The sequence below is a fragment of the Triticum aestivum genome, chromosome 3B (assembly GCF_018294505.1).
Source record: "Triticum aestivum cultivar Chinese Spring chromosome 3B, IWGSC CS RefSeq v2.1, whole genome shotgun sequence".
NCBI lineage: Eukaryota > Viridiplantae > Streptophyta > Magnoliopsida > Poales > Poaceae > Triticum > Triticum aestivum.
The window spans coordinates 809,426,667-809,441,895 of NC_057801.1; the positions used below are offsets into that span (position 1 = coordinate 809,426,667).

Sequence of the window (15,229 nt, forward strand, 5' to 3'; positions counted from 1 at the left end):
ATAGTCCAAACACCAGCTCTCTTTTTTGGATAGACATGTTTAGCACCTACGGTCAAACATGTTTCAAAAATTTCTTTGCCACATCTGGAGACACGGGATGCAGCCAGCACGTATGAGAGAAGCTCATGGAGCTGCCACCAGCCAGTACTCACCATCAGCTGATCGAGCAAGGACGCCCTCATGAGCCTCATCTAATCATCCAACGCAGTCATGTCTTCTTTTGCATCTGATCTACAGGTTTTTATATACAAGTTAGACCACCAGCCAGTACTCAACATCGGCTCATCAGGCAAGGAGGCCTTCATGAACACATCAATTCAGCTAACACAGTACGGTCTTCTCTCACATCCGATCTGCAGGTTTTTTCTATCGTCAATGCACTATACATTACTCCTCTTGTTTCTTGACAGAATAGTACTATACAGATATTTCCATAGTTATTATCCCTTGTTACGGCCGTGAAGGACACAGACTCGTGACAGGATTCATAAAGCAATTGAATCGGAATCTTGAAGAAAAGCTATGGTAAAGAGACCAAGAAAAAATCTCTACAAAATAGTGAGAAACAGACCTGATCTATATGATGTTTTTTTAGGAAATAAGACTCATGACGCCACTTTCGCAAAAAAAGACTCATGACGCCAGATCCTTGCCCTAACTTTGCATCAGTTTGAGAGAGACCAAGGCATTACTTTCCATGGGGAAAAGCGAGATCTCCATGAGTTATCCAAGAATTGTACGTGAGTAGATTTTGGATTCAATTTGAATCTAGCCAAAAAAATAGTTGAATCGGAACCAAAAGAAAATTTATGGTAAACAGCCCAAGAACATAATCCGCAGAAAACAGTTTGAGAAACAAACCTGATCTTGATGATGAAAACAAAGTTGAGGCAATATGCCCATTGACCACGCAAGATCAATACCCTAACTTGTTTTCATCGGTCTGAGGGTGACCATGGCATTAGTTTCCATGGGGGAAAGCAAGAGAGAATGGAGAGAGGAAGGGTCGGCGGAATAGATTCCATGCATGGAGAGGAAGGGTCGGTGGAATAGATTCCATGCGTGAAGATGGAAATAATAGAATCCATGCGGGAGAGAGAATGGAGAGAGGAAAGTACAGGGCAATAGAGAGAGAAAAAATAGGGAGGAGGGTTCGGTGGAATATAGATGGAATGATATGGCAGTTAGGATCCAATCTCTTATACTCTTTTGTCACAAATTTGACAGAGTTACGTGAGCCTTTTAAAGGGGAAAATCTTTTGACATAATTGAAAAAAGAGTGGGTTATATGGTTTGATCTACACCTAATACGGTCCAAACAGATAAATGACACGTATTTTTGACTAAAAAATATGGACATTATATCGGTTTATCTAGACCGTAATAACTTGGTTTCACCAGATTAACGGCTCCTAATTACTGATTAACTTGAGAATTTCTAGGAAGTGCCTAATTAGTATAGGTATAGATAGATAGATTCGTCGACCCCACCACCCTCTCTAATCCTCAAACCACCACATCCCTCCCTTCTTGATTTCATCTGATCGATCGGACACGACATCGGAGAGACGAGCTAGAGAAACATTTTAGGTGAGAATTCTTTTCTAAATTGTACCTCTATAGGCTTAAATTTGAGTAGTATGTATCATTGCATGAGCAAGCATGCGTAGTTGATTGTTGGTGTGGCGTGGTGGATGTGTTGGGTGATTAAACATTCGGTTGATCGCATGCTTGTTGCATTTTTTCAAGGAACATATTCTCTAGAAACTTCTGTCAACATATCTGTTGCATGCTTCCCTATAGTTCAAACACTTTGTCAATATGTTGATGAATACTAAAATGCGGCAGGGCGTATACATGTCTTAATCTTAACCTTTACTACTTATTAACTGGGAGATGGTTTTTCTGATGGTTCATCCACACCTTTCACGTATACTTTCAACCTAAAGAACTCTAAAAATGATAAACTTACTTGAATTCAACATAACTGATCTACAATAAAACAAACTTAACCACACCTATAAAATCTCTAATAATTTAGAATAATCTATATAGGCTTGTAATTTCATATTTATCTTTAGTTTTTTGCATGCCTAGAAAGAGGCAATCTAATATATTTTCCTAAATTTGAATGTATCTAAATGGGAACGATTTATGTAACTTCAATTGTTAAATGCAATTTAGAATGAGACTAAACTATATGAAAAGGTAATACTTATGTGGTCAATTTTGCTAGGTGTAATAGAAAAATTACATTTACAAAATAATCATAAAACTGATTCCTGGATATCCTTAGAGTTGATCAATCCAATTAGCCCAGTTTGTGTATTCAATATAAGCCCAACCATGACATAGTCCAGGTCTGCTTGTTTCATCCCCCATATAACAAATAGGGTCAGCAAACAAAATATGTCAAATTAATCTCCATCAACGCTCACTTTTTCGTGCAAATAAAGTCTGGGGCATAGTTATATGGGTTAATTATCTTAATAATGTTGAATAAAATTTATGTATTATTTGGTAGGGATCCCTAATACGCTGAATGTGGTCTCAATGATCCCCTTCTTTTTTGTCGGTCTTGCCGGGCTCAAGAAACATAATGTCATCAAAGTGACAAGGGTAAATATTGATGGCACAATAAGTAATCAACACTTAGAAAACAATTTTATTTCTAAATTTCTTTATGTCCAATATCTCCACATTCTTTCGTAAATATTCAAGCATTTTGAGTTGTGAGCCATGTATCCTCTATTAAAGCTGGTCTCCAGGATGTATAATTGTTTCCCAAGTTGCTCCTCTATCCTTCAAAATCTGTGCAACGTAGCATTTATTTCTTAAATGTGTATCTTCATTGAAAGTAACATTATTTTCACTTCTCCATTAATGTCTGTTATTGCAGCAACCTAACATATGCATACCTCTGCATGACACCAGACTCGTGCCTCTCTACCATTGGATCAGGTTTTCGATGGATTTTCATCTTGACTACACAGTGAGAAAATAAGGAAGATATCTTCGTTTTTTTCAGATTCTATTGTAACCTTAGCTAGCTATCTCTATCTCCTCTTCCTTGTATCCCTAGATGTAGGGTTTGTTTGGTTCATAACCTACACTTCGTGTGCTTGCAAAAAGATGTTGCTTGGCTTTAGCCTGTTATTCTTTTTATTTTCTGCCTGGTCAAGCTTCCATAGAGTAGGGTGTTTGGTTGTGGTTTTGCTTGGCAAAGCAATAAATAATATATACTAGTACTGTTATAGGCCCACAAGCACAGCAAGCGTTGAAAACAATCTTTGATTACTGCCAAGAAGCTACCTAGGCTAAGCAACATGCCTGGTCATTCAGCAGGCTAATTAAGTTGTTAAGTTCACCAGGCCGAGCTAGCATATGTTTTTTGAGGCATCAGCCAAACAGCCACCAGACACTTTTCGCCGGAGCCATGGTCAACTCCATATACCTACCTCATTGACACTGCGTTTCTTCGTGATAAACTGTATGCCATCACCACGGCTGATGACCTCATCCCCCTTGACCTTGCATTGGATGGAGACGGAAAGTTCGTGGTTGCAATGAGAACACGTGTCATCAAAAAAACACTCGACTATGATTATTATGAATCATTGACCACTTTTGATCAGGAGGACAATGACCAGCATGAAGAAGCGGAAGATGATGAAGAGGAGGAAGAGGGAGAAGATAATGATTTGCCTCTTCCTCATCGGAGCCGGGCAAAACTTGTTGTAGTAGACAGTCAGAAAGTCATTGTGCTAAGGCTCCATGGGACTAGCGCACCGCCAGCCGCATTGAGTACTACTCCTGCTACAAACTGTTGCATTCAGATGAGCAGAATGATGCGGCTGACAAAATCAAAAGCTGGAACCAACGAATAAAAGAGCTGGAAACAAGGAGTGGCGGATTTGTGACAGTGAAGATTTGCTGGAAGTTGCAAAGTCAGTGCTACAACCGTGTAGAACAGATGCTGCAAGTGTGGAGGGCGGCAGAGCCCCTTCCTCACCGGAGTCGGGCAAAACTTTTGCTGGAAGCAACCGACACAAGCTGGAAAGTACAGCCGACCAAGCCTGAGTTGGAACCAACAACTACTTTTGCTACATCTGTGACGACGGGATGGAGTCCTGAACTTGTTGTAACCGGCGATCGCAAATGCTTCGACTGGCAATCTTGTTTGCTACGATGGAGCTCATTGACGGGGTGCTACGGCCAGCGACCACCGCCACCGAGGTTGCGGCCGTCGTCACCGAAGCTGCAACCGTTACCACAAGGAGCTGCTTCAAACGGATGGTCTTACACTATTCAGGTATTCAAACCGATGTATACTTGATTTGAACATTACTCCCTCCGTTTCAAAATAAGTGTCGCTGATTTAGTATAAAGCTGTTAGGAGTGTTTTGTTAACTCGCAGCCCCCTGCGTGCAACCTTGTGAGATAGTTATAGGCTTTTAAAAAAAAACTTGAGATAGTTATAGGCTTTATTCTGCCTGTGATGTGTGGAGACACGTTATATAGCTTCAGATAATTCAGTGATGGTTATTACCTTTTCAAAAATAATCCCGGCCGTTCGATCTCCTCGAGGTGAAGCGGATAGAAAAAACCAGGCCGCCAGGCCGAACCAACAACATTAGTACTCCGCTTCTTCAATACTAGTAAGTGTGCACGTGCAACACACGTCTCTCAAATATAACATGTGTCTTTTGAAATCTATTTATTTTTAATTAAGTAAATGTGCCCGTATTTTGCAACAACATCCTCGCGCGTCCCTAACGACAAATATGTGTTCTACGCTTCTACTTATCCTCTTCGCCAGAGCTCGCACATCTCACGAGTGGTACTCCCTCCATTCCAAAATACAGTGCGCCCGCGCTTTTCGAGGTCCAACTTTGACCATATATTTAACCAATGAGACTGACTGCGGCGGAAGAAAAAAATTATATAATTGAAAACTTCTTTTGAATATGAATTCACTCGTATAATTTTTGCTCCCGCCACAGTCGGTCTCGTAGGTTAAATTTATGATCAAAGTTGAAGCACGAGAATAGAGGAAGCACTATATTTTAAAACGGAGGGAGTATTCACCTGGTCGCCTCGTCATCAGGTACGGGGACACATGCTTGGGTTTGTCATATGATCTAACGTGTGCTTCGTGAACTCCACCTCCTTGGTGGCTCCTTTTTTTTTCAACCGCAAACCGTAGAACAATAGTTCTATGGTCAAATTTTCATTAATATAGTATGGTATAAGGGGGAGGAAAAAACAGAGCAAAAATTAATCAAGATCTATACAATTGGTTACAAACACCTCAGCCAATGCCAGTTCTAGGTATCATGTGGAAAGAAAATCTAGCTTGAAAGACTTCTTTGGTTGGAGCAAGCATCGGAGCCCCCTGAACCTACATATTGCAACCTTTGTGTTAGTCAAGGTAAAAAAATAGCAAGGCATTGGTAATCATGAATGTTCCATATAATCAAGTTATTTGCTTCGTTCATGTCTGGGTTGAAGTATAGCCAAGACTGCTCAGTCGTACGCAAGATAGCATCTGAAATTGAGTGTAAGAAAGACTTAAAAGTATTAGTAGATAACCTAAAACTCAACAGCAGGAAGCCAAAAGATAAATAGTGAAGGGTTTTCTTCCCCGCTAAACATATGCCAAAGGATACTAAGCATGATATTAACCCATTTAGTTGTCTTGATGACCAGATTAAATCGTCAGCATTACACGGTTCTTATTTCAGTGAAAAGGAATTCGGTTGAATAATGATTGCCAATGCATGTCAGCATGTATGATTCAGAAACCACACAGAGCATAATTTAGAAGCAGATACATCTGTTTTCAGAGCCTGCAGCTCATAGTGAAATGCTAGAAAACTTTATCGTCCTACTAAAAACATGAGGAAATTATCAATGTCAAAGTTGGTGGGCTAATGTCAAAACTAACTACTATATCAGGTTACTGAGATGGTGCTCTGTATGAACATTAGTTAATGAAAAAATATAATATGAGAAAATACTTGTGTAATTAGAACAACAAGAGTTGTAAATGTATGGACTTGGATTTCACAACTTAATGTGAACTAACACTGCGTTAGAAAGAAGAAAAGCCTGGTACAGTTTGCTTTGTAATGAAATTTGATTGAATTATCAAGAGCAATTGGATAACAAGGGAAGAATAGGAAGGGAGAATCAGAAGGTTCACCTATCAAACTTGAGTAGTAGTAGTTTCCTAGTAGCAGGTCAGATAGGACAACAATAGGCAGAAGAGAGTCAGGCTGCCACAGCTTCCTCAAGCTGAAGAAATACGGAGTCAGGGCAACATCACTGACTTGGTTGGGACCTTGGTGTGTCCTATCGTGTAGCCTCGACATCTCATGGTCCTGCAGCTGCAAGAAGCAGAATTCCTTGCACTACATTCAGACGTAGCTGAGATTAGTTTGTAGTCCATGCTAGAACCTCTCAGATAACTGTTAAATGTCCGGAACTGAAGAAAACGAAGCTTCTTTAGACGTGTAAAATTTCAGTAGAACAAAAAAGGTATCACCTCTTAATTTTACTCCATATGTCTTACCATAGATATGGTCACTGCACCAGCATCCCTCTGTTGAAATCAATATGTTGAAACCTCAACCACAGAAATACCAAGCTATTCTTCTGACTTCATTCCCAAAAACTGCACGTGCTTGAACGACTATTGAACCTGGAGACAATCCTGCAATCATGAATTCAATGCTTATAAGTTCAACAATCCTAGTATACGTTTTAAGGGCCAATGAATGAGAAATGATAAATGATAAACCTGATGCATGAAAGCAAATAAAACTGTGATCAAAGGACTACGGAGAGATCTGATGTTGGTACATTAATCAAGCGGAAACATACAAACAATCAGGAAATGTAGGACCACTTGATGACTATAAACTTGACAGTAAAGATGTCTCATTTTCATGGTAGGCTGCTCTATTTGTCAGTACTGACACAAAAGATTTTTGCCTTGCCAATCTATTCATATTCAACCCTTTCATTGCCGTGTACAAAGTCTTTTAGCAAAGTGTGTACATAGAAAATTATGATGCTTAATTCTGCTTGGTTGATTCTCTTGGTGTATCCTCCTCGGCTATAACTACCATCTGCTTGGTGCAGAGTGATCCTATGTTGGTTGATTACGCTTAGTATTGCCACTAAAAATGGGCTGTCCATGTTTCATGTCGTAAGCATAATGTTGTTGCTCCGTTTCAGTATGGTACTATGGTTACAACTTACAAACATGCATGCATGTGCAAATAATTTTGTTTTAACGTCTTAACACCTGCAAGCCACTGTGTTCTGACAATTGATGTTTCAGACTAAATTGATTAACTAACAGTGTGTCTTGACAAATGATGTTTCAGACATGTCTAGATATAAAAGAATTCTAGAGGGTTGTACATAGACCAGACATTGACCGGACATTCGAACAGTACATGCATATCTATCTTATATACAGCGACACTAAAGAATTCAGTATAAGTCGATGCAACTATATGGAAAGATTGAGCTAGAAACCTAATTACATGGATCAATCCGTCAGTTAAAAAATGTCATTACTCCATACGGAAACAAGCATCCACGATTGAAAGCTCCCAAAATCCAAATCCGATGGGCATTACTCTGTACAGAAAAGGATTTGTGCAGGCGCATCAGGATCGCGTCAGAGCATGAACGGAATGGGGTGGGACATGGCAATAGCAGTGATTTTGACCCACCCGGCAGCGGCGGAGGGAGTTCCTGGACGTGGCGCCTGTGGGGCAGAAGCCGAGCGGTAGGCGGCGACGGTGACCGACGCTCCAGGAGAGGCCGACTGCAACAGCACGTGTGTGCTCGGAGGAAGCCGCAACTCCTCCTCTTGCGTCCCCCGCCGTGGCTCGCGTGCGTGGTGGCGACAGGTTGACTCGTGGTGGATCGGAAGGGAAGGGACGGCGGCGTTTGTTGGGAGGTGGGGCGAATGCGGTGTGTCTTAGCCATGGCAGCGTGGGACATCCGGTCGTCGCTGTCGTTGATCTAGTCAGGAGGAAGGCCGACAGTCACGAGGGAAGGTCCAACGGAGACAGGGAGAGAGATTAGTGAGGAGAGGGAGAGAGAAGGGATGAGGAGGGCGCTGGCCGCGGCTGATCGGCGAGGATGTCGTCGCGGCTTGTAGGAGAGTGGGCCGCGACCGGAGGCGGGGTCGACTCGGAGAAGGGGAAGGGAGGAGCGCCGGCAGTTGCTGCGGATCCGTTCTTCTCGACCTGGGGCCTAGAGAAAGAAAGGTGGGGAGGATCCGAAAATCATGGAGTTACGGGCGGGGCCGCGGGGATTGGGTACGCGGAGCGCGACTATTGGCAGACGTCTGCTAGGCACAACACTTGATCTCAGGCGTTCATCCAAGCGACATATCATTGGTGTAATATGGTCAGTCGGATCTATTTAAGTTGATTTAATCGGAGGGCTTCGGTTATCCCATGTACAGTTTTGTGTGTGGCTTTAGGTGGACTCATGTTTGCTCTTTTAATAGTAGTATAGATGGACCAACAATCGTACACGGATACGTGACCAACACTATCACGCGACAGGATTCCGACAGCTCAGCTTCTTTTCTGGTGCTATATACACGATCAAGGCTGCACGCTTGCACACCACCAATACGATCGAATCGAAACAAAACAGAGCTTCTCGAATATGGGCCTCCTGTCGTCGATCCTGCAATGGTGCGCACTCCTGCCCAAGTTCCTCTCCCTCTTGGTGGCCAACCTTCCCGCGCCGTCCACCGTCCAAGGAACTCGGCAGTGCGCCACCATGGCCCCCAAGCGCGTCCGCTGCCATGGGTCGCCCTCTGGGATAGCTACGTCGCCACCTCCTACGGCGGCCACATGCACGAACTCCCCAAGAATGCCATGACTGCCGGCTCCACCAATGACTGGCTTGCCCTCGGCCTTGGCTAGAAGCACACCAACGACGAGCAAACAGAGCACTACGTCGTCTACAACTATGTCTTGCACAATCCTTTCTCAAACAGGTCTCTGCCGCTGCCTGAGCTCGACGCCGTCATCGTCCAAGACAGGTCTTTCATCCGCAAATTCCTCATGCGCTCGACGGTCGATGACTTCATTGCCGTCATCACCAGCAACAGGAAGCATCTGCTCATTGTATTCCAGTGAGGGAAGGGTGTGTGGTCGCCAGAGCCATGGGCAACTCCATATACCTACCTCATTGACATCGCGTTTCTTGGTGATAAACTATATGCCATCACCACGGCTGAGGACCTCATCCCCCTTGATCTTGCATTGGATGAAGACGGAAGGCCTGTGGTTGCAATGGGAACACGTGTCATCAAGAAATCTCTCCGCTATGATTGTTATGAATTATTGGCCACTTTTGATGAAGAGGATGATGACCAGAATGAAGAAGAGGAAGACGATGAAGATGAGGAAGAGGGAGAAAATAATCATATGCCCTGCTATATGAATTGCTCAGAAGAATTTGCCAGAGACGTCGAACCTGGTAATATCACCACAATTAGCCGGCACCTCATCGAGTCGCATGGGAAGCTACTCATGGTAAGGCATCGACGGCAATTCCATCCAGATACTTTGTGGGTCACTCTCAAGGTGGATGTTCTTGAAGCGGACTTTAGCACACACGGTTGGGTGCCACTGACCGGAGGGCTAGGCGGCGGTCAAGCACTCTTCGTTAGCATGGACTTCTCCAAGTCTGTCTCGGCACCATGTGCAAAGGTGGAGGAAGATGCAATTTATTTTATGGACACAAGAGAGGTGTTCAACATGAAGTCCGGTACTTCGAGCCCGTCAAAGTTTGATAGGGGGGTAACATGGGTCTTCCCTCCGGAATACCAGCTTTGGTATGGAAAAAAGGGCTGCGTTACAATCTTGAGATCTATCTAAGATTAGATGTCGTAAATCAGATGTTTTCATCTATATTATTTCTTGTGACAAAAAACAATAATTTTTTTTAGTTATATCCAATCTTTACTATTAGGTGTTGGTCGGATTATAAGGGCTCGCTATTCCAAAGAGATGGACTGCTCAGCAATAGTATATAGTGGGCGGTACGTGGATTGCTTTTGCCTTGGGGATTGAAGATATTAGCTTTAATCTTGATTTATGTCTCTGCATTATGTCTTGGTTCTGCATGTAGTTTACTCTAGGGAATTGTTTGTGCGGGTGAAGTTTTGGTTGTTCGACTGAAGGAGGCGGGATACTCAGGCTGCCGTGCGATGCAACAAGATAAGATAGTGTCGATACAACACCTTTGATTTAGCGATGGTGTTGTGCCATACATACCTGATACCTGTATATGGAAACTAACCCTAATCCATGAAATAAACTCACTAAATCATTAGTCTTATAATCCTATCAGGCGGTTTTGTCATATAAATAATCAAAAGAAATTAGGGTATTATGGAGTTGCACTTTTAAACACAGATCCTCCTGCTCGCGGATTAGTAGCGCTGGGCTCTTTGGGTACCTGGAGGACAGCTTCCCACTCCCAGTTCCGAAAAGGCTCTCACGTCTACAAACAAAGATGGATGGCAAGACTGGGAACGATGAATCCGCTCTACACTTGTTGGATGGGAACCCGCTCACCTCACCCCTCGGACAAGGCTACAACAGCGATCGAGGTTGGCCTCCTCCAGAAGCTGAAAATCTCCGTGATAACTATCGAGCCTGTGATCAAGTCTACAGTGTCGATGGGTCAGATATATGAGCCGATTAGAATCTTCTACTCTAGATGTCTTTTGTACCATGGTTAAGTTTTTCATTTTCATTTTTGAGATAAAGCCTAAAGCGTTTAGTTGTTATCTCCATCTTCTCGACTCCGACGTACGTCATGTAACAAGCTATCTTAGCAATGCTTTTGTCCTTTGCCTCAGCCTGATCTAAGCAAGCATTTAAGAAAAGAAAACTGAAAATCATGCATCTTAGCGAGCATGCATGAGGCACGCCTGTGCAGGAAGTAACATGAGGAGAACTAATGTTAACAAGTAACAACAATGTTGAACTTGGCTTCGCCCAAAGAATCTCTCAGGTTCTGGGACTGTGCCAGACTCTGCAAAAGCTACATGAACTCTGTTTTGTCTGTTAGAGCCAATACAGGCTTGCAAATTCTGAACTCAAGTGGTGCAAACTCTGACATTATGCTTAGCCCAAGTACAGATATACAAGCGCAAACTGAATTTAGACAGTGGTGGGTTTTGCTGCAAGTCAGCAGTGCTAGTCTTTTACGGTTCTTTGTCCTAGCTGCTTTGTCGATCGCCGTTTCCTGGTAATGGATCCGGACATTGTAGTGAGAGTTCTATTAGTAGTGCTGGTGTTTCACTTAGCTTGATCCCAGCACGCATAAGATCCATGCGGATGGTCAGCAAGGTCGTACTGGAGGGAACATGGGCTGCTGACATTGGGCCTAACTTGGGTAGTGAGGCTCCGTGGGAGTTCTTGCAGCTGTGGGCTAGAGTAACAACGTGGGAGCCTTCCTGTGACAGTGCGGACACGATTTCTTGGTCAAGGGAGGCCAGTCGGCAGTTCTCCATGAGGTTGGCGTATGCCTCCAAGTTTGGCGGAAGGGAGAAGATACCCACGGCAGAGCTGAATTGGAAATCTAAGGCACCATAACCGTGCCGCTTATTCGCGTGACTAGTCATGCGAAATAGGTGTTGGACCTCTGACCGGCTAGCCAGACGAGGACTATCGCACCAGGACGCATGCCTGTTTTGCGACCAAGAGGAGGAGACTATTAACCACATCCTTCTTGATTGTGTGTTTGGTAGGACGATCTGGGCGGCCATCTGCGAGGACATGCATGGACTCCCTTGAGTCATGGCTATGTGACAAGGTGGGTTTCAGTGGCATGACTATGAAGGACCTCCACACCATTTTCTTACTGACTATGTGAGAGCTGTGGAAGCACCGCAATGCTATTGTATTTTATGGAGTGTCGCCCGCGATTGATTATGTGCTACGGAGGGTAACGGCGGAAGGCAAAGTGTGGGCAACTGCCGGTTTAATCAAAGGATGCATAGATCTGTTCCTTGGTACAGTAGGACGGTGGGTGAGTAGTGACGAGTATTGTGCGCCTAGGCGGAGTGTGGGCATTGTGGACTGTTTGTAAATCTTGGTTGAGGCTTTCTTTGCCTTCCTTCTTTAATACTCGCTCCGTCCCATAATGTAAAATGTTTTTTGACACTGCACTACAGTCAAAAACCGTCTTATATTATGGGAGGGAGGGAGTATATGATATGCACACTTATGCATATTCGAGAAAAAAAGTTCTTCTCTGCTGCCATAGTTTGCAGATTGGGATTTTTGCTTGGGAAAATTTTGTTTTTGCCACTCTAGATTTTGCCAATTTTCCTTATGCCACTCTAGATATTCACATTTCACTTTTGTCACTCTTTGTTTTTGACAATTATCACAATTGCCATTTTCTGGCAAAATCAAATTAATTTTATTTCATTTTTGCCACTCTTATCTTTTGATAATTATCACAATTGCCACTCTGAAAATTTTGCTTTTGCCACGGGAATGGCAATTGTGATAATTGTCAAAAACTAAGAGTGGCAAAAGTGAAATGTCAAAATCTAGAGTGGCATAAGGAAAATTGGCAAAATCTAGAGTGGCAAAAACAAAATTTTCCCTTTTTGCTTTGTAGCAGCTTCCTGTGATCTCAGACATGGGGTGCTGAGATGACCTTGGATGATGCTTGCAGTGCCATACCTCAACAAGAACAAACCTTTGTATTTGCTCTTGTTCGTTTTCAGCAAGAAAAGAAAAATACTCTCTCTCCTCTCTCTCCCTTCAAATTGGGTAGAAACATTTTGGGGTGAGGAACCAGGATTCATATAGTCTGACATTGGGAGGGAAGTCAGGAAGCTACAGTACCCTGACATCCCTTCCTCGGATTTTGTAAACAGCACCCGGTCTGCTAGCCCCCGACAACCCTTCTTCGTTTATACACATATTTTGCCTGTAGCTTTGTGACTTCTCTTGTGCATGTGAGAGGAGGCCGGATTCACTGTTTTGACCCTTTTTGTTAACTTCAACATGATCTGACCTAGGTTCAAAATATTTCACGACCTAACCCTTTTTTCTACTGTCACTTGATGGTAGGGTAACACATCCTACCGTCATAGTCAATGAAGGTAGCCTTTGGTCAACGCTAAAAGCCTGAAACGGCGCCGCCTGCATCGCCGAGGTCTACCGCCATAGGCGACAGCGGTAGCCGTCGTAAACTTACCGCCAAAGCTAATGGTGGTAGCCTTGGCTAGTTTTTTCAATAGCTGGATTGATTACTCCGCACAACTTGTAGAGCTAGCTAGCAAGTAGGTTGATCAATTGTTAATGTTTGCTGTGAAGCTCCACCTACTGAAACAGTTAGCTAGCTCTAGACGATAGGATCGATCGTCTCTCGGAGAAACTCAGGTTACATGCAAACGAGAAATACAATAGAAACTGGATTATTTGTTTTTTGAGATGGGTAGAAACTGGATTTGGTGGTGCGTATAACTTTGCATCATTTTCAAAAAAAAAATCAGTTTATATGACATGTTTCGTTTTAAGTTTATAATGGCTACCGAACGGATATACGCTAAGAGCATCTACAACTATAGACATCAAATTTAGGCCCTCAAACACCAGTGGACGTGTCCGGACACGTTCACGGACAATGATTGGGTAACCCTCAAATTTTCTTCTCTACATCTGAATACCATAAGGTTCGAACCTTAAATTCATACAAAACATGTAAAACAAAAACCTACATACTACGTAAATCAACTAAAACCTAGCCTACACTACTCGTTGTTGTCGGAGATGCCCACGTTCTCCGTGTCGGGCTCCGGTACATAGATGACAGCCACAACTCCGGCTCCTGTGGCTCCTCCTCTGCCTCCATGCCGCCCTTTGCCTCGGCCTCCAGATCAGTGAAAAGCTCGTCGATCTCCGCCTGTTACTGCCGGATGAAGCGCCGACTGACGTCCACACAGGCCTCATCCTGGAAGGACTCTGGGATGGTAGGTTGCTCCTCATGAGGCTCCACCGCGTCCTTCTCCTCCAGATCTGGCCCCTCCATGGGCTCCGTCTGCTGCTCCCCCTCCTCTTCTTCCTCCTCCTCCTCTTCCGACTCCGGCGAGTTCGGAGGCAGACCGGCTGCGAAAACTGGGGACATATCAGTCGATCCTGAGATCTGGCCATTATCTGGAGACTGATCGAAACATTATAATCGATCCTGATTTTGTAACTGTATAACAAATATTGTAGCATAAAGGTTTAAAAAGTCTTTTACAAAATCCAAACATGCACTGCATTTTCTAAAAAATAACATGATGGTTTATTTTATGTTTTTACTATAATCGTGATATTGGGCGCGTCAACATTGATTCTTACACTACATAAATGAAGAGAAAACAAAAACCGTGCAAAGTTATACGCACCACCAAATTGAGTCTCTATATATGGAACTAACATACATACGGAGGCCTCACCATCTAGAGCTTGACGGGCAAGTATGCGATGAAGCTACTTGCTAGCTAGCTTTGCATGCAAGGCTACCGCCAATGGTTTATGTAGGTGGAGCTTCACAGGCTGTATAATAATCATAGCAAGCATGCATAATAATCGGTCAAGCTACTTGCTAGCTAGCTTTGCATGCAAGGCTACCGCCAGGTAAGGTTACAAAGAATACCGCCATATGCTCCGGCGATAGACCTCTACGGTGCAGACGGTGCCGTTTTAACGTTGACCAAAGGTTACCATCATTGACTATGACGGTAGGCTGTGTTATCCTAAAGTTAACGGAAAGGGTCAAAACAACGAATTCGGCCGTGAGAGGATCCGGCTCTGAGGAACAAGTGGGTTGATGACTGCATGTGAGATTCTTCGTCTGCGAGGTCAAAAAACGTGTGCTATCTCAATCAATGAACAGTTGCCCATGCTACTGTTGATGACACGATATGTCACGTGTCCTGGCTCATTAGACGCAAGACAGCTCCTCCTGGCTCGTTAAGTGAACACATGCGTGTCTTGTGACGCTCTGACGAACTTTGGGGTCGGGGTTGGGGGGAGGGGGTACTGAAACCAACATTCGGTGGGAACCGATGAAAACCACAAGAAAAAGATGTTTTGAAGTTTCAAGAAAATCTGAAAAAAATATGGGATGTTAAAAGGATGATGTTTTATCGCCACACAAAGTTTCA

The 15,229-nt window shown here is 43.5% G+C and overlaps 1 long non-coding RNA gene across 2 annotated transcripts; it reads right to left on the reverse strand.

The window, feature by feature from the left end:
* Positions 1 to 5,227: 5,227 nt before the first annotated feature.
* Positions 5,228 to 8,303, reverse strand: LOC123066758 (uncharacterized). 2 transcript variants are annotated; one of them, XR_006431426.1, is made up of 4 exons: positions 7,749 to 8,303; positions 7,557 to 7,653; positions 6,206 to 6,715; positions 5,228 to 5,548 (listed from the first exon to the last, which is right to left on the reverse strand). It is a non-coding gene; the product is annotated as an uncharacterized lncRNA (long non-coding RNA). The 2 variants fall into 2 exon arrangements; XR_006431427.1 differs by lacking the exon at positions 7,557 to 7,653.
* Between the last annotated feature and the right edge of the window lie 6,926 nt (positions 8,304 to 15,229).